Below are 20,251 nucleotides of genomic sequence, written 5' to 3' on the forward strand. Positions count from 1 at the left end.
CATAGGAAGGCTGACTTTGAAAAATGACTTCAAGTTTCTTAACCATGGAAATTAGTTTAGTCATCTTTAAGGAGTTGCTATTTTCTTCCTCACAATATCTTGTGAGAATGAAGGGTATGATGCATGTAAAACTGAACACTTATAAAGACTAGAAAGAAAAAAATGTTTTAAAAGCAAGCTAGAGATTCATCTTTTATAGGAAGTAACTTAGAGCCATAGCCTCTGACTGCATTGAGAAGACTTTTCTAGGTGAGACCAATCCTAGGTCAGAGCCACACCTGACATGAATTCCCCACAAGTTTTAGTACATAGTTTAATAGAAGGGTTCAGAGACATGTCAAAGATGAACATCACTACTCATTATTAGCCTCACATGTCAAAAGGGGTTACTGGCAATAAAAAATTAAACCAATAGTCAGAAGCAGAAAGTTATCCAAAAAATGGCATCAAAGTAGTAGACTTGGCAAACCAAGTGCTGGGGAACAAGTCCAGGTCAGCCATAAAAAGACTAAGGGATAAAGTGATGTTCAAATGGACCCAACAGTGCAATTCTAAAACTAATTCCATAATAACCATGAAGCAGCTTCCAAGATGACTGCTTAGTGAGCAGCTCAGTGAAAATTGCTGGTAAAGAGCGGGCTTTAAAGCTTTACAGGTTGCATGAGATAATTAAACCCTAATAACCCCCCTAAATCATTTATTGTATGTAATAAATTAATGTCTCTCCTTTGCACCTAAAATTTTATTTATGAATATACTATCCTTGGTAGAATTGAGAATAACCACTCTTCCATAATTTTATTCTCCACTACTCTAAGGTGACTGCAGCCAATCCTAGAAAGTAATTCATTCGCTCACTCAACAGATATTTACTGAGCTCCTCCAGGGAACTAGTAGGCACTTTAAATATTTTTTTCCCATCCTACCACCAACCCAGCTTACCTAGTCTCTAAAAAGCACAATTTGCATGTCAATTTTCTCTTTTAAACTATCACCTATATATTTTCTGCCAATATGCTTACATTTTTCCTTCCAAAAAAGCTCAGTGAATTATGCTTCATAAGAAAAGTAATCCAATGCAGTGGTTAAAAGAATACTTTGTAGCCTCATTGCCAGGGTTTGAATCCCAACTCTGGCTCTTGTTAGTTATATGACCTTGGGTAAATTACCTCACCTCTGGGTTCCTCGTTTTCTCATTTATGAGATAACAAGAGTGATAGCTCCTACTGACTTCCTGCAGCTGTTGTGAGCATTAAAGAAGTTGATTTAGGTGAAGCACTTAGAAAGAAGAGTTCCTGGAATATTAAGCAAGCACTACCTAAAGCGCCAGCTATTATGATACAGACTCCACTGTTCAAACGTTTCACGTGTTTGGTGATTCCTGCCTGGTCAGTGCAGCCTTGACTTTCCCCATCAGTCCAACTCTGTAAGGCTCAATCCCATCAGACCCAATCCCCCCTTGAATAACAATTATTTTGTAGTCCCTCAACTGCCATCTTAAAATAAAATCCACAGATAATATAACCTATGAAATAATTTACATAATGCCCTAACGATAAGAAGTAGTAGATATGACAATTACAATAAATAGTATTACTTCACAACATTGGTGCTTGGGCAAACTACAATAGCATCCTAATATTAAAGTTTGGGAGGCACTGCCCTGGATGAGAAGACGTACTAAAGTAACCACTATGTACTTGAACTTAATGGATAGCCTTGTGAGGGCAACAGCCTAAAAGCACACTAGTACAAGTGTGCTGTGTTGGCAACTCAAATACTCTGAGTGGCAATGTTACTCGTAGTTTTCTAAAACTGAAAAATCCAAACAAAATAGATTTCCAGCTCACTCAAATTACCCAGTAATTGTATTTGTAGGAAATTCAATGTATAGTAAAAACCATGAAAAAATTATTTTGTGGTTATAGGTAAAAAGGACTGAAGTCCAGTCTCGGGTAATTAGAAACAACTTTCATCTACATCAGTGGTTCTCAACCTTTTGGCCCTTGAAATACAGTTCCTCATGTTGTGACCCAACCATAAAATTATTTTCGTTGCTACTTGATGACTGTAATATGTAATGTAAATATCTGATATGCAGGATGGTCTTAGGCGACCCCTGTGAAAGGGTCGTTTGACTGCCAAAGGGGTCGCGCCCCACAGGTTGAGAACCACTGATCTACATGAACCCAAGGTTAACATTCAAAAGCAGTGCAATATATGGGATGATCCTTCACTGTGAAGGACTGTGCCACAAATATTGCAGGACATCTAACCTCCCCAGCCCTCGCCTGCTTAGTCTACTAACTCCCCCACCCCAATTCATTTGACCACTGAAACAACCCAACAAATTTCCCAAACAGCCCATGAGTACAGTACTATCCCACTAAGAACTACTGGTTTAATGAATGACAGAGGAAGAAAAACAGGGACGGTATTTGTTGAGACAGTTTCATTCTTAAGAGGAGAGCAACTTCAAGGGCATTCATTAACCAAACAACTGAAAGAGGTCTAGTGGCAGGACTATCCACTAACAATTGAAGAGGAACTAAAATATTTCTTCCTATACTTCTCTGTATTTAAAAATAACCTTCAACATGAAATACAATGAATATATAATGAAAATATTAAGAAAAAAGAAATAAAGGAGAATTCTCAAAATTATATGAATCCGCAAAATCCAGATTACAGAAAACCCCCTAGAAATACAGAAGTATCTACATTAAGTAAATGACAAGGAAGAGAAAGAAAAGAAGGAGAGAGATTATAGACTAAAAGATATTTAATTGGCCCTGACCGGTTTGGCTCAGTGGATAGAGCGTCGGCCTGTGGACTGAAAGGTCCCAGGTTTGATTCCAGTCAAGGGTACGTACCTTGGTTTTGGGCACATCCCCAGTGGGGGGTGTGCAGGAGGCAGCTGATCGATGCTTCTCTCTCATCGATGTTTCTAACTCTCTAATCCCTCTCCCTTCCTCTCTGTAAAAAATCAAAAAAAACATATTTTAAAAATAAAAATATTTTTTTAAATAAGAGATTTAAGTGACATACCAACCAGTTGCAACTTGTGGCTCTCATGACATAATTAGAAATATGAACACTGACTGGATTTTTGATGATATTTCAGAATTATTGTTAAATTTTTGGTGTAATATTAAAATTATGGATTTTTTAAAATTATGATTATTATCTCTTCTAGAGACCCAAACTAAAATATTTATAGGTTAAAAAAACAAACAAACATGAGATTTTCTTCAAACTAATGTAGGAGTGAGACAAGAAAGTGGGAACACATCTAAAGCAGTATCAGTCATTAATCCATTCTATTTTGGGATACGTTTTAGATAGTCCACAATTTAATAAATAAAATTGTAAATATGTGGTTGTAGAGAAAGAAAAAACTAAGAAGGACCACAGTCTGGTAACATTGTAATTAATGCCATACTGCATGAAGAAAAGGGAAAAAAAACCCTTTATGGATATGGAAAGGGAGAATCGCCCACAATTCCATCACAGTCAGCTTGTGATTTGAAATGTAGCAACAATATTTTAGTTTGTTATTTTCACCCAGTCTTCTTTTCCACTTCACAAAGCTTTAAAAAAAAATGTTTACAAACCTCAGTAGCGTTTCGGGGTCAGGAAAGGAGAGAAAACGGTGTGACAGTGTGTTCTATTCCATGGAGAGACCTATATAAAGCAAAGCCCCTAACATGTGAATGGTAGTCGGCTTGTGGTTTTGGCCCTTGGTTACAGTCCTGGGACACCCACCGGCGCATGCCCTACCGGCCACCAAAGTCACGGTAAAGCGGGGCCCCCGGCGTGTGTAAAAGCTGCGCTTGGGGAGACAGTGGCCCTCGGGAGCCCGGCCCAGCGAGCGCGGGAAGATGGCGCCCACCAGGCAAGAAAGAAAAAAGAAAGCAAGGCATGGGGAGAGCTCAAACATGGTACTCACCAGTGTCCTCCTGGAGCGCACCTAAGAGGCCTCGGGCTGTGACTCAGATCAGATGCTGCCCCTGGGTGGTCCTGGGCGCTCCTGGGCGCTCCTGGGCGGTCCTGGGTGGTCCTGGGCGGTCCTGGGCGCTCCTGGGCGGTCCTGGGTGGTCCTGGGCGGTCCTGGGTGGCCCAGAAAGCACTCGAAGCTCCCTCACCAGCCGCGCCGCCGTGGCCGCTCATGCGCCCAGCCCTGCGCCAGGTGCGCGCAGCGTGCAGGCCCTTTAGGAGCCGCTCTCCATTGCTCACCGCTGCGAGCGTCTGCCCCACGCCAGCCCCACGGCTTTTCAGCACTAGGTGTTTGGAGGGTTTGTCTCGCAGGTGCAGGTCTTAAAAGCGAGGGGTGCCCGATGTCGGGTTCAGGTCCTTTGCTCCTCAGGAAGAAGCTCTGGGTTTGGGGATCCCTCCCGACTCATTCACTGCATCTGAGGAGGGTCCATGGCAAGATTGTGTCCCTGCGTGGATGTGGCCAGCCCAGTCCACCCAATGTATATCAGTTGCTCAGCCAGTTTTTAGGGTGGTTGGTTTTGTGTGTTGTTGTTTTTTTGTTTTGTGTGTGTTTTTTTCATAGTAAGTTGCTCCATATGTAACAGAAGACTCATTTGTCTTTATAGGAGGAGATGAATCAGAACCCTCCATCACCATCTTGAACTGGCTCACTAGACTAAAACTGGGGCACCAGACGTGGTAAAGCCCCATAGGTTTCTACTTACAAAAGTCCCCTGTCCTCAAACATTTCACATCTCCAGTTCCTTAAATCTGCTGTCCTTGCTCCGACCCAGGCCTTTCCTTGCCCCTTCCAATGGGAAACTAAACCAACCATGCGACCTAAGGGCCCTCTTCTCAGTTTGTGGTGGATAGATTGGGAAGGGGAAAAGAATTACTGATTTTGCTGTAGTAGTTGTCTGCTAGAAGAATATTATATTGTCTGTAAATCATTTTAAAGTACTTGTGCATAGAAATTGTGTGTGTATATATATTTGAACCCACACCTAAATCTTAACTTATATTTGATGGTGCCTAATCAGGCTCACTCCATGGGTGGTTGGTTAGTTTTTGAATGATGCTAATCAGAAGCCTGTATTCCAGAGGCAGCTACCACAAGCATTTTTAACTATTTTAATCTTCTGTCAGTACTAGAGGTTTTGTTAATTAGCATAAGAGATATGATAAGTGACTTTTCATTGGTTAAATGAGAGATATGCAAGACATAGACTCACTGGAAATATCATGAGTACCTCGACAATTACATGCATATAAACATGTCACCCAATAGCTTATACCCTTGAAGTGGCATTCTCTCTTATGCCCTGGGTCTGTCACTTGATTCCTAGGTTATCTGAATCTTCTCTGTAGAACATTGTCTTTCTCCAATATACATTTCATGCAAGGTATTTGGTGCCTAAGGGTGGGGCTACACTGAAACTGCAAGGCCAGCGTGCATAATTGCATTGGTGCCACTTGCTAATTGATGTTTATGGACACACAGAATCTGGTGTGAGACTTGCTTTCCCTGTAACCTGCCCATTGGATGTGGAAATGGGGTTGGGAGAGACGTGTAGCCCTCGCCTACATCAAAATAATATTGGTTCTCACATTTGCCAATAAAAACCTAACTATTGATTATGCACAGCCAACTTGGCTTAGATCATTTTGTAACAAATGTGTCTCTGACATTTCCAATTAGACATAAAATACTTTTTCCTTCCTCAAGTTTCTCAAATCTTTTAACATATGAACAGATATGTTCTTTAGTGGTATATGGGCAGCACACTTCTGTGCATATCAGGAGTCTACAAACTGCTGCCCAGGAGTCAAGTATGGTCTGATGCCTAGGTTTGTATGACCAGTGAGCTAAAAATGTTTTTTACAATTTAAAACAATCAGAAATTTTTAAAAGGAAGACTATTTCATGACATGTGAAAAATTATATGAAATTGCAATTACAGTGTCCCTAAATAAACTTTTATTGGAATACAGCCATGCTCATGTTTTTAGAAACTGTCTATGGCTGCTTTCAACATGAATAGTTGCAACAGAGACGCTATAATACTCATACCTAATTATTTACTACCTGGCCCTTTACAGAAAATATTCTTCAACCCCTGGTGTATATCATAGATGCTTTTAGACTACTATGAGAAAAAAGTCACACAATACTATTATAAAGAATTGATTTTCGAGTTCCGAATAGCTAAGTGAAGAACCATTGAAGAAAATACAAGCCATCTGTAAGTTGGGAACAGGCTTTAAGAGGATTTTAGGTCCTCCAATTTTAAAGTAAGATAAATGTTTGGCTATCACTCATGCATAAAAGTTCATAATCTTTACCAAAGCTGGGACTGGTGCCAGGGCACAGCACCTGACCAAACATATTATAAACAAGTAATCAAAATGCCATGCTAGTATTCTTTATATAGGCAAAAGGCAAAAGTGCCTGAATAAACTTGTCTCTACCACACTGCTTCATTCTGAAACCCACTCTATTTCTCCCTTCTTTTTGATCCTACTAATACATAAAGATGTTTTCATTTAGCATATCTATGTATTTTATGATTTTTAATATGCCTACAGGGTCAAATGCACTAAGAAGAGAGTTATAGCAATGTTGGGCTCATGGATGGAATCAGTAATGAATCAGTAAAAAATTTTTGATCAGGGTTTTGGGGCCAGAGCAGCCAATTAAAGTGTGTACAACACAGCCTCTGTCTAAGTCATTCTGGAGCAATTTGTCAACAAATAGGCCAAGAACTGCCATGAGCAGTTATTTGAAAGCAGAAGAGGCAGACACATTTTAATATACTAATCTATAGCTTTCTCTGGATGCTGCATATCTTCTATTTAACCTCAATAACAGTCTCTTCAAGCTAGACACAACCTGTCAAAACAGTAGCTGAGGAAGAAGTTTCCAGCTCATTAGAATTGTGCTCATCACCATCCTAAAGAACCCTAGGAAAAATGGAAAGTTAAGCAGAGCCACTGAGGTCCACACAAAATAAATCCAGACGGGCAGATTTTTCTAACCTATTGCTCCTAATCTTCCCTGGCCATGCTGATCATTTTTTTACCTACAGTTAAAAAAAAATAAAAAGAGTTGTTAAAAATGTATGTATTCATACATGAAAACAACCCTTGATTTTCCAAGATTCAGTAATCAACCCATTTTTAAATCCAAAAGAAATTCCCAACCAACCACAAGTAAATTCAACACATTGATATTAACATATTGGAAAAAAAAATCTCTCTATTCCCTCGGCAATAAAAGGATGAACAACCCATGGATAGTTCTGAATTCACAGCAGTGTTCCTCCTATGTGCCTAGAGGAGTCTATGCTATTACTCCCTGGAACATTCAACATTTATTTAGCATGTAGCATGACTAGATGGAAGAAAGGTTAAAGAAAAACTTTTACCAAGTTCCATCATACTTTCTTAAACTTGCATTTAAAAATCAGACCAGCAAACAGTCTTGATTTTTTTTCTGTCTGAGTTTATCCACAACATGAACCTGGAGGCCCACTTCAAGGAGTGAGAGCACAGCAAGTGTACCATTCCAGGTGGAGTTCACATTCACTGGGAACCAGGACACATATGAGAGGTACCTGAAGGAGTTCCCGCAACAGATAGTCCACAGCTTCCACAAAATACATGTGACACTGGTCCAGAAGGACCAGGAGGTTGCTTTTCTTTGCTTCATGCTTGGCAAGCTCTCAAGAAGATTGGCCATCTGGAGAAGAGCCCTGAGCTCAAGTCTGATGTCCTGGACAAAAACCAGAACAAGTTTAGTGAGGACCTCATGGATTTCTGGAGGGACACATCCCTGTTGAATGAGAACCTGTCCCACATCAATACACATGTGCATCCTAGGATCCTATGACCCTCAGCAGACCCTCAAGTACAAAGGAAACTTGATGGGCCACCAGGGTCCTGTTATCTATTCTGTGGGTGACCTGCTTTTCAATGGCTCCTCTGAAAAGCGCATAAAGGTGTGGGATGCCTGTACCACCTACAAGTGCTGGAGGGCCATGACAGCATTGTGCTTGTCCTCTACATCCAGGGGTTCAAGCTCTACCATGGCCCTGCAGACTACCCCATCATCATGTGGGACATCCAGAACCTGGAGACAGTGAACATGATCTGGGCCCAAACAACTTGAGTGCACAATGGTCTCCTCGCACAGCGTATTCTTCAGCAGCTCTTTGAAAGCCACCAAGTCTGGAACATGGCGGGCACCGAGCTGAAGCTGAAGAAGGAGCTCATTGGTCTCAGTTACTGGGTGTAGGCCGTGGTGGCTGCCCAAAGCTACTTGTACAGTGGCTCCTACCAGACAATCAAGCTATGGGACATCCAGACCCTCTTCTGCATCCATGTCCAGCAGATGTCAGTGGCAGTGTCTACTCTGTCACCATAAGGAATCACTTTGTCTGGGGCACGTGGGAGAAATTTATCCACTTGTGGGACATCAAGTTCAAGTAGGTGTAGAACATGATGGGATGGGCCATGTGGGCGCCATGTATGCCCTGACAGTGATCTCAACGCCAGATGAAACCAAAGTCTTCAGCACATCCTACAGTCCCTCAGAGTTTGAAGTATAAACAACATGATCAGCATGCAGTGCCGTGTCCCAGGACCAGCTCTTCACAGCAGTGTGGACAGCACTGTGAAAGTTTGGACTTGCCAACAGAGAGTCCAGGCCGGACCCACCATAGAGAGGACAAAACTGGCCTTTGCCTTCTCTGGGGGACAGGTGAGCAGGCTCATGCGGCCAGGCAGCTGCCTCCCTGCCCTTTGCCAGCAGGCCTCCCTCTGCTTGGCCCTATCATTGCTGCTGCCAGGAAAATGCCTAGGCCCCGCTCTTTGGGTGCCAGATACAAGTCTGGCCAACCCACCCTCCTGTCCCACCCCAGATAGACTGTGGCCTTTTGCTCACCTTTTCTACTGTTTTTAGATTATGTATATAGATTTGAGTATTTCCTGATTGAAATAAAAGCTACACAGACTGTAAAAACAAATTAGATGCATGCATTTAAGATATAAAAGTTATCTACTTTTCTACTGTTCAGCTTATAATTCTTTTTCCCAGGGAGGGACTAGTTCAGTCTTTTCTGTGTTACTACACTTATTACCAAGGACTTGCAGAAGGGCAGAGAGGATAGACAGGGAAGAGCTCTCTGCTAACAACCTGTGGAGACAGGCTGACCTGCTTTGCCTCCACAAGAGAATCGGGTCATTCAAGTTCTCCCAGGATTCATCACAAAGGTCTCTGAGAAAATAATGAAGAGAGATGAGGATTCAGAGCCTCCTTCACTGGGTTGCTATCATTCATATCCCCATTAAAACTCTCATCCTAGGCCCTACAATTGCTTCCCTTCATTCCTGCCCTTATGCAGTCAGCTTTTGTCAGTTTCTATCTGCTGCTCCTCCTCTCATTTGCTGGAGGCAGCCCTTTTATTTAATTCTGTAGTCTTTAGCTGAATGCCAAAATGAAATGATTATCTGGAGGATAAGTACAGAAGATGGCAGCCCACCTTAAATGACATTCTAATCGGCATTACCCTTGTTTTTTTCTGTATATTATATCCCCTCCTTCCTAAGATATGGGTGATCACGCAGGCAAAACTCTCTGAATGACAGAGGATGAATTTTATATTAACAAGAAAGACATGTATTCAAGACACCCAGAAGTACAGGTGAGGACATTGGGTTTTTATGAAAGGCAATAGAACCTATTCTCCCTATTCAAAGATTTAATACTTACGGCACTGCCTACCTGGCTTAGGACTGGTTCTTTCCAAGAGTAGTCCAGCTATTCCTGCCTGGTCACTCATTTTGATGGTGACTCAAAATATCTCAAGAACCCCCCTTGCCTGCCTGAATTGCAGAGGTAAACCAGTAGTGTGAGAAAAAGGAAACCTAGACCACCAAGTGGACAGTAGTCCATCTACCAAAGAAAAGAGCACATGACTCCAGAGACACAAACTGTCCAGATTCTTATGTAGCTTCCTAAACCACAATGGTCAAATAACTAGATGCAATGTAGAGGGAAAGACCAATGCAAACAGTGAAATTTGGATGTGAACCCACATTTTCATTGGCTTCTCTTTATTCTAATGTGATATGCTGGTTTATAAGAAAGATATATTTGGTTTAGGGCACAGAGCTCCTAAAACCCTTCAGAATGTCCTAACTGATAAGAGCAGCAAGGTATCTTTTATATTAATGAGGTGAGTTAGGACCCCACCTAGGGATGGGAGCTAGTTGACTGGGAGCAAACCATGTGATTAAAGGGTAGAACTTTCAGTCCTACCTCCTTGACCCCTGATGGGAGGTTGAGTTCAATCACAGTGGCAATGATGTAATCAATCATGCCCTTGTAGTGAAGCCTCTATTTGGTTGTCCAAACCTTAAAGGACAACATTTAGAAAGCTTTAGAAATCATGGAGATTTAGAGAGAGTGGCGCACTTGGAAAGGGCATGGAAACTCTAAGCCCTTTCCATATACCTTGCCTTATGCATCTCTTCCATTTCACTGCTCCTAAGTTATGTCCTATCATAATAAACTGCTATTCTAGTAAGTAAAACATTTCTGTGAGTTCTATAAGCCACTCTAGCAAATTAATCAAACATGAGAAGGGGTCATTGGAACCTCCAATCTATACCCAGTCGGTCAGAGCCCAAGGGACAACTTGGAATTGCTATAGGTGTCTGAAGAGAGGTGGGGAGGGGAGATGTGTAGGGCTGAGTCCTTAACCTGTAGACTCTGATGCTATCTCCAGGTAGAGAGCGTCCAAATGGCATTGAATTATAGTATACCCAGCTTGTGTCTGAGACTTGCTTGTTGGTGTGGGGGAAACATCACACACACACACACACACACACACACACACACACACTGAAATTGGTTCCCAGAACCCATTATTTGTTAATTTGTCTGATGAATATCAGTTACTTTCTTAGCATCTGTTTTCCCTATGCTAGAGGCAACATAATGAAGAGCAATAAAGAAAAGACAGGCTTTGGGATTAGAGAGATATACATTGAAAATTCTGCTTCACTTTTACTAGTGAGATAGTTAGGAAATATACTTACCATATCTGAGCCCCAGTTTCCTCATGTGTAAAGCATAAATAAAAACAGTACTTACCTCACAGAGGTGCTGGGAAAATGCCATCTATGCATTCAAAGCACCTAATTGAGAGCTCAGCATTTTGTAGGATCTAAATATATATATATATCTGTTGATTAACAGATGGGATAGTTTTTTATGATATTAACAAATTCATTTTGGCAACCATCTTTCATTTCTCCTGATTTCGGATCGAGTACATCTGCAAGGACATACTTACTGCCCTTTACCCCTACCTTGTACATTTTAAGTGCACCACTGAAATTCTGCCAGGAAATAAAAAGGAATGCTTACCTCTTTAAGAATATATAATTACAATTGACAGTCAACCAGCTTAAAGAGCACTTCTGGATTAATTAACAGTGACCCATAATTAAGCACAACAGTACTCAGAGAAAGACCCAATGATCCCAGAAAGCATTGTTTCAAGAACAGTGAGTGTTTATCATTCTTGTTTGCTTCCTAAATGGCAGTTATGAACATTAGTTCCCCAGATTTTAAATTAAAAATGGAAAAAATTAATAAGGTAGTGCTATCAAGAGAAACTTTTAAATATTTGTCATTTTAATATAAATTCAGTGCCTTTGTAGTCATATATATGATATAGGATATTTTGAAGAACACAAATTCATTTATACCACCTTTTCCTGTAAGCAACATGTTTTATTAAGAAGTCTATTAAGTGGAAATTGTTTTCATAGCTTGAAATTGTTGCTTTCTCTCCTAGAGAGAAAGTATTTTGTTAGCACCGACCAGCTGTCCAGCCCATACAAATGCATATTAGAAATATTTATGTATGTATTTGCAGTTGTTCACATAGAAAATAATACAATAATCAATAAATCATAATACAAGAATTGTTTCATATACTAGCAACTGTAAACTGACTTTTGTCAACCCCTGTATATATAAGCATGTATGTATTCTAAGTCCTCATATCACTTTTTCTAGATGTCGTTATTTAGATTCATCTTTCACCTAGTTTATTTTTAATTTTCAGATATATTGCTCTGAGTAAGATCCTACACCAATTTGAGGATTCTAATTTTCTTTAGATATCCTCAAAATAAGCTGTAGTTAAAGATGAGTGCTGAAAACTCATTACCCTATGCTACCTCTGGATAACCCCAGAAAATAATATTAAAGGAAACCATAACAATCAACAGAATGAGAAAGGAGAGAGCCGTAATAGTTTGAGAATTTTTGCAATAGATAAAGCGAGGAGGTCACTTGGAGCAATCCTCCTGCTAAGGAAATGTGGAAAAACTGGATGAAATATTAAATCATCTGATTAAAGGGAGTGGAGAGTGTACAAATAGTGAAGCATTTAGAATGGAGATTTATCAGATGTCAGAATTAAGGCAAGTGAGCCTAGATTTGGGGGCCACTTTTGCCCCAGAGCATTTGCGGATCTGAACGAGAGAAAACGGTTGAATGGTGCTTTTGAAAATCTCTTGTAGAAAAGGGACAAAAGTTGGAGTCGGGGCCATCCAGGGTAAAGCCCGGGGAAGCCCCAAAGGGCTGCATTTTAGGAACAAAGGTGAACACAAAGTGCACCATGCCTCCACCAAGTACAGCCCACCTTTGAATTATCCGTGTTATTGAATCGTCAACTCAGAAGTTTCATTAAGCTGATGGTGGCTTGCTGGTAATCCCCAGTGCTTGGAAGAAGCAAAGGAAATCCTCTGTAGAAGGAGATAATCCTACACTTCTAATTCTTTCTGAAAGCATATACTTTACAATAAAGTTTTCATTTTAGAATAGATTTAAACTTACAGAAAAATTGTAAAGATAAAGTGTCCCCATATACCCTATTCACAGTTTCCCCTGTTATTATGAACATTTAATGAACAAATATTGATATGTTATCATTAACTGAAGCTCATACATTATTCAGATTTTCTCAGTTACTGTTTTTTAAAAATATTTTTTTATTGATTTCGGAAAGGAACGGGAGAGAGAGATAGAAACATCAATGATAAGAGAGAATCATTGATCGGCTACCTCCTGCACACCCCACACCGGGAATCGAGCCCCACACTGAGGATCAAGCCCAAAACCCAGTCATGTGCCCTGACCAGGAATCGAACCCTGACCCCCTGGTTCATAGGTCAACACTCAACCACTGAGCCACACTGGTTGTGCTGCTGTTGTTTGGGTGTGTGTGTTTTTTTAACTTAATGTTCTATTTCTGTTCCAAGATTCCATCCAGGACACCTCATTACATTTAGTTATCGTGTCTCCTCAGGTAAGTCTTGGCTCTGGAAATTTCTCAGACTTACCTCACTGTCAATGACCTTGACAGTTTTGAGAAGTCCTGATCAGGTAATTCTGTAGGATGTCCCTCAGTTTGGATTTGTCTGATGGTGTTCTCATGATTGGACTGGCATTACGTTTCTTTGGGAGGAAGACCACAGAGGTAAAGTGCCATCCCAAAACACACTATGAAGGGAGCAGACTAATAACATAACTTCACTGTTGGTGTTGACCTTGATCAAGATTATATTTGTTTAATAAAGTTCCTGTTTTCTTCCCCCTTTCCGTATTGTACTCTTTAGAGCAGTGGTTCCCAAACTTATTTGGCCTACCGCCCCCTTTCCAGAGAAAATATTACTCAGCGTCCCCTGGAAATTAATTTTTTTTAATTTTAATAGCAATTAAACAGAAAGATATATGCCCCCAAATGCACCTGTGGCCATCACCGCCCCCCTGGATTGCCGCAGCACCCACCAGGGGGCGGTAGCGCCCACTTTGGAAATCACTGCTTTAGAGGAAGTCACTGTCTGCAGGTCACACTTACACTTCCCTTCCTGGAAAGTGAATTATCTACATAAATTTCTTAGAATTGTTCTGCACAGGATATTTGCCTATTTATTTATTCAATAATGTATCTGCATTACTATAAACTTGTGGATATTTATGTTACATTTTGTGTTGTAACTGAACACTATTTTATGCCTCAAATTGCTTCAGTTTGGGCCATTTGGAGCCTTTCAGTTGGACTCTATGTCCCTTTGACATACCCCCACCATTGTGGAGTTTTTCAATTTTGTTTTTTTGTTGTGTTTGAGCACCTCCTTACTATCTAGCACTACAAGACACTCCAGGTTCATCATGATTATGGCCTGCCCCAGTTTTAGAACCAGCCATTTCTCCAGGGAGTCCTGCTTTATTTTATTGAAGAATGGTAAGAACAATGATTTGGGTGCTGTGTTCATTACTATTAGGGTCTCATTGCTTCAAGGATCTCTTAGCTGACAGAGAAAGGAAAAATGTGTATACTGTAGATACAGAAGCAGAGCAACATTGAACAGAATGTCAAACTACAGTGGGAAGCCTGGGGAGGGTTTGGGGGGAGGGGATTAAGAGATCAACTGAAGGACTTATATGCATGCATATAAGATTAACCAATGGACACAAGACATGGGGTGGGGGGGGCGGGGGGGTAGGGGCCGGGGGAATGTCAAGGGGGGGGGGGGGGAAGGAGACATATGTAATACTCTTTGTAATACTTTAAGAAATAAAAATTATTAAAATATTTAAAAAAAAAAGAAAAAAGAAAAATGTGTATACTAACCAGTACACATACACATATCCATAAATATATATATAACATACAATGAATATATAAGTTAATATATGCTTATATAGTATATATTAGTATCTACATATATATGTATCTACCTATATTAAACTAAATGTGAGTTTATAATGATGTCTCTACTCCATTACCATTATGGGGTAGTGTTATTTTTGCCTCTTTCCCTTGCTTGTCTATAACCTCCCACTTCAATAGTGAGAAGCCTGGCTCCCACCATCAGTCATCCATTTGCTTATCTGTTCAGTTCCAGTTTGCATGTTATAGTTGTTTCAGAATTGTTAACTCATAGCCCCAAAGCAATTCTTTCAACTAGAGTACACTGCATATGTACAGTTCCATTTGCCTCCAGTCTCACAGATTTCACTCATTTCCAAATGTATTTAGGTCAGCTTCCCCCATTCCCTTCAGTGTTATACACATTCTTTTGTCACATCCTGCACTGCCACTATTAGCATAGTTAGGTGTGACCTAAAGAATTTTTTTTTAATTTACAAGCCTTAAGATTCACTTCTCTGCTGTAAAGTTCACAGTTTTGAGAAATTTATGGTGTCAGGCATTACAATATTATATAAAACTAGAAGCCTGATGCATGAAATTCGTGTAAGAGTAGGCCTTCCTTCCCCTGGCTGCCAGCCCTGGCTTCCCTCTGGCACCCGGGACCTGGGCTTCCCTCACAGCCCTCGCTTTGTCTAGAACAATGGTTTTCAACCTGTGGGTCACGACCCCTTTGGGGGTCAAATGAACCTTTCACAGGGGTCGCCTAAGACCATTGAAAAAGACATATATAATTACATATTGTTTTGGGGATTAATCACTATGCTTTAATTATGTTCGATTTGTAACAATGAAAATACATCCTGCATATCAGATATTTACATTACGATTCATAACAGTAGCAAAATTACAGTTATGAAGTAGCAATGAAAATAATTTTATGGTTGGGGGTCACCACAACATGAGGAACTGTATTAAAGGGTCATGGTATTAGGAAGGTTGAGAACCACTGGTCTAGAAGGTCATCCAGAAGGACATCCAGAAGGATGTCCTGTCTAATTAGATATTACCCTTTTATTATTATAAACTAGAGGCCCAGTGCACAAAAATTTGTGCACTCGGGGGTCCCTCAGCCCAGCCTGTGCCCTCTCGCAGTCTGGGACCCCTCGGGGGATGTCCACCTGCTGGCTTAGGCCTGCTCCCCGGGGGATTGTGCCTAAGCTGGCAGTGATACATCCCTTGGGGGATGTCCACTTGCCAGCGGGCCAAAGCTGCAGTTGAACATCCACAGAGCTGCTGAGGAGGCAGGAGAGGCTCCCACCATTGCCTCTGTGATGCCGTCAGCCTGGCTTGTGGCTGAGTAGAGCTCCCGCTGTGGGAGTGCACTGACTACCATGGGGCAGCTCCTGCATTGAGCATCTGCCCCCTGGTGGTCAGTGTGTATCATAGTGACCAGTCATTCCCAGTCGTTCTGCTGTTAGGGTCAATTTGCACATTACCGCCCTAACAGGTTTGGCTCAGTGGATAGAGCGTTGGCTTGCGGACTGAAGGGTCCCAGGTTCGATTCTCATCAAGGGCATGTACTCTGGTTGCATACACATCCCCAGTAGGGGGTGTGCAGGAGGCAGCTGATTGAAGTTTCGCTCTCATCGATGTTTCTAACTCTCTATCCCTCTCCCTTCCTCTCTGTAAAAAATCAATAAAATATATTTGGAAAAAAGTTGCATGTGCACATTACCCTTTTATTATATAGGATAGAAGCCTGGTGCATGGGTGGGAGCCAGCTGGTTTGCCCTGAAGGGTGTCCCGGATCAGGGTGGACAGGGGACCCCCAGCTCCCTACGATCCCCCACGCCGCCCCTGCTCACGATCGCTGGCTCTGCCCATGCTCAGGCCTAACACCTCTGGCCAAGGCATTAGGCCTGGGCAAGGGAACCCCAGCACCCCACCATCGCCAACTCGGCCCCTGCTCCCTGCAATTGACGGCTCCGCCCTAATGCCTCTCACCCAGGGGACTCACAGCTCTCCAAGAGACCTCCTGCTCCACCCCTTCCCAGGCCTAACGCCTGTGGCCAAGGCATTAGGCCTGGGCAGGGGACCCCAAGCTCCCACCATCAGCGACTCTGCCCCTGCTCCCCATGATCGCTGGCACCGCCCCTGCCCGGGCCTAACGCCTCTAGCCGAGGCATTAGGCCTGGGCAGGGGACCCCTCCAGCTGCAGCCACCCCAGGATCGTGGGCTCCACCCCTGCCCTGGCCTAACGCCTCTGGCCAAGGCATTAGGCCTGGGCAGGGGACCCGCCAAGCTGCAGCCGCCCAGCGATCGCGGGCTCTGCCCCTGCCCAGCTCCCATCGCTGGCTCCACCCCTACTTCCCGCTATCACTGGCCAGTGCGGCAAAGGCGCCCAATTCTCCGATCATGGCGGCCCGATTCTCCGATCATGGCGGTTCCAGAAAGGAGAGGTAACATCGGAAGAAAGATCAGAAGCTACTTAAAACAGCTAGGAGATGGTCGGTCGGCCTTTTTCTCTCTTTTTTCCAGTTGAGTCACGCCTTCAAACTTATTCTTTAAAAGGTAGTAGGATATACTGATATTTAAAAATATATTAAAAAAATCCCCCCCCCCCCATATCTTGGATAAATCACATATGTTTAAAATTTGTTCTCATATTTATTGGTTTTGCAAAAGAAAGCATCATCTCACAGTATTTGTAATTAAAAGCAAAGCATTTGTTTAAAAAAAGGCAGTTTGCAAAAAAATGTTTTTGGTCTTTTATAATTCTCATTAAAAGAATATCTGGCAAATTGAAAAAAATTTTGCCCTGCCCCCCGGCTCTTAGCTCCCCCCTGGGTTTCCGATCACTGTCAGTGGCAGGGGGCTTCTTCCGTGCTTTCCCTTTCGCCTCCCTGCATTGTGCCTACATATGCAAATTAACCGCCATCTTGGTTGGTGATTAATTTGCATATCTCGCTAATTAGCCAATGGGAAGGGTAGCGGTCGTACGCTAATTACCATGTTTCTCTTTTATTAGATTAGATAGTTTCACTACCCTAATCTCCCACGCTTCATTTATTCAAAGCACACACACCCCAAAGTGCCTGAAACTACTAATCTTTTTACCTGTTTGCCTTTTCTAGAGTATCGTATAAATGGAACGATAAAGTATGCAGCCTTTTTAGACTGGCTTTTTTAGTCTAGCAATGTGCATTTATGATTCACCCATGTCTTTGCACAGCATGATAGCTCATACTTTCTTATTGCTAATAGTATTTTGTCATGGATATACATAGTTATTAACTAGCTCGCCTACTAAAGAACATCTTGATTGCATTTGGGTTTGGGCAATTATGACAAGATTGCTATCAAAATTCAAGTACAGGTTTTAGTGTGGACATACTTTTCAAATAAGTTGAGTAAATACCTGGGAGTGATTGCTGGATTGTATGGAAAGACTATTTTAGTTTTGTAAAAAAACTGTCTTCTAAGGTACGTGTACCAATTTGCACTCCCAACACTAATAAATGAGAGTTTCTGTTGCTCTGAATCTCTGCCAGCAATTGTAGTGCCAGTGTTTCCCCTCATTTTAGTTATTCTAATATGCATGCAGTGATATCTCACTGATGTTTCAATTTGCATTTCTGCATGATGATGCTGAAGTTGGGTATCTTTTCATATGCTTATTTACCATCTGTATACCTTCTCTGAAGAGGGCTATAGTTCAGATCTTTGACTCATTTTTAACTAAGTTGTTAGATTTCCTTATTGTTGAGTTTTACATTTTCTTTGTATATTTTGTATTTTGTAAATGTCTTCTCCAAATCTGTGGCTTATCTTTTAATTTTGTTTACAGTCTCTTTAGAGCAGAAGTTCTTAGGGCAGAAGTTAATTATTTTAATAAAATCAAAAACTGTCATTTTTTTCTTTCATGGATCATGCTTTTATGTTGTATCTAAAATCTCATCACCAAGCCTAAAAATTTGCTTCTATATTTTTTTCTAGAATTTTTATGTGCATTTTATATTTATGTGTGTGATTCATTTTTCATTTCTGTATAAGGTGTAATATCTGTTTCTAGGTCTATTTTTTGTTTGTTGGACAGGGGGCGGGGGGGGTGGGCAGTGGCATATGATGTTATTTGTAGAAAAGACAGTCCTGTCTCCATTGAATTGCTTCTGCAACTTTGTCAAAGATCAATCAACTATTTGTGTGAGTCTACTTCTGGACTCTTTATTTCATTCCATTAATATTCATGTATATCTTTTACCAATACCATTTTGTCTTGCTTATTGTAGTACAACTCTTAAAATATAATGTCTGGCATAAATAAATAAAAATAACCACTTATACAAGGAAATAAGATAATAAAAAATAAAAAAAAATAAAAAAAACAGAAAAAGCAAGGCAATGGAAACAACCTCCAGAACTCTGGAATTTGGAATTATCAAAGTACTCTTACTTATTCAATGAGATAAAAGACAAGATTTTTTAGAACTTTAGCACTGAGGTATAAACTATTTTTTAAAATGATGAAGCAGACTTGAAAAAGAACCAAATTGAAACCCCAGAACTAAAAAAGCAATAACTAAAATTAAGTACATTATATCCAGCTGAAGAGAAAACAGTAAAATAAAAGATGAGTCAATATAATAAAATAGGAGGGAGCAAAAGGATTGGAAAAACATGAGTATATGAAAGATTTTATGGAACTTCAGAGCAGTATGGAAAATAATAATTTTTCAATAAATAGCAATAGGGTAGGAAGAAGTAAACTACAGTACTTACAGATGTGTAGTTAAGTAGTAAACGAATTAAAAAAAGCAAATAAATGATTATCATAGACATCCAAAAATAATTATATTTAATGGAGAAGAAAAGTTTGTGTTTGTGAGTGAGACCATGGTGGGGTGCTCTTAATATTCTATGTTTTCACCTATATATAGCTAGGTTTCACTTTATAATAATTTTATTAAGCTGGACATGTATGTTTAAGCAAAGTTTTAAAATATGGATGGATGGTAGTGATACGGAATTTTTGTACTGGAACCCAGATTCTTTGTCCACCAGAGTCGAAGAATGAATCCATGGACAGAGGGTAGTATAGCAAAGGTGGAGATTTATTGAAGAACAAGTACAGACTCCCATTTGGGCAGAGGGAAATAGCCCCACAGAATGGACTCCCACATGGGAGGGGGAAAGGGTCCACCGAAGTCCTGTTTCCATGGTTTATAAAGGCTATAGTTCCTGTGTCCTGACATCCCCTCTGATTTGGTCAATATTCCCTTTCGAATTGGTTACTATAGTGACTCCTGAGGCCCTCCTCCCTCATTGTCCTCCTATTCCTTCTGAGCTATCTTCCTTCTTTATTTTGCAAATAGTATAGACCTTTTTTGGCTACTTCCAGTTCCCTTGTCTTATGGAAATATACTGTTGCTGCTTTCTTGTATTATGGAAATGTACCTTCTCCCAATCTGTAGCCCTATGTTTTTCCCATGGACCCCAATTCTAAAAATTCCCTAAACCTGCCATTGTTCCCCTAAAATTCC

General features: G+C 40.9%; 1 pseudogene; it reads left to right on the forward strand.

Annotated features, from left to right (window-relative positions):
* The window catches only part of LOC139012868 (E3 ubiquitin-protein ligase TRAF7-like), a 28,954-nt pseudogene extending 9,125 nt beyond the window's left edge, over positions 1-19,829 (forward strand).
* The last annotated feature ends 422 nt before the right edge of the window (positions 19,830-20,251 follow it).

The sequence above is a fragment of the Myotis yumanensis genome, unplaced genomic scaffold (assembly GCF_028538775.1).
Source record: "Myotis yumanensis isolate MYYU_CA2020_CCGP unplaced genomic scaffold, mMyoYum1.0.hap1 SCAF_6, whole genome shotgun sequence".
Classification (NCBI taxonomy): Eukaryota; Metazoa; Chordata; class Mammalia; order Chiroptera; family Vespertilionidae; genus Myotis; species Myotis yumanensis.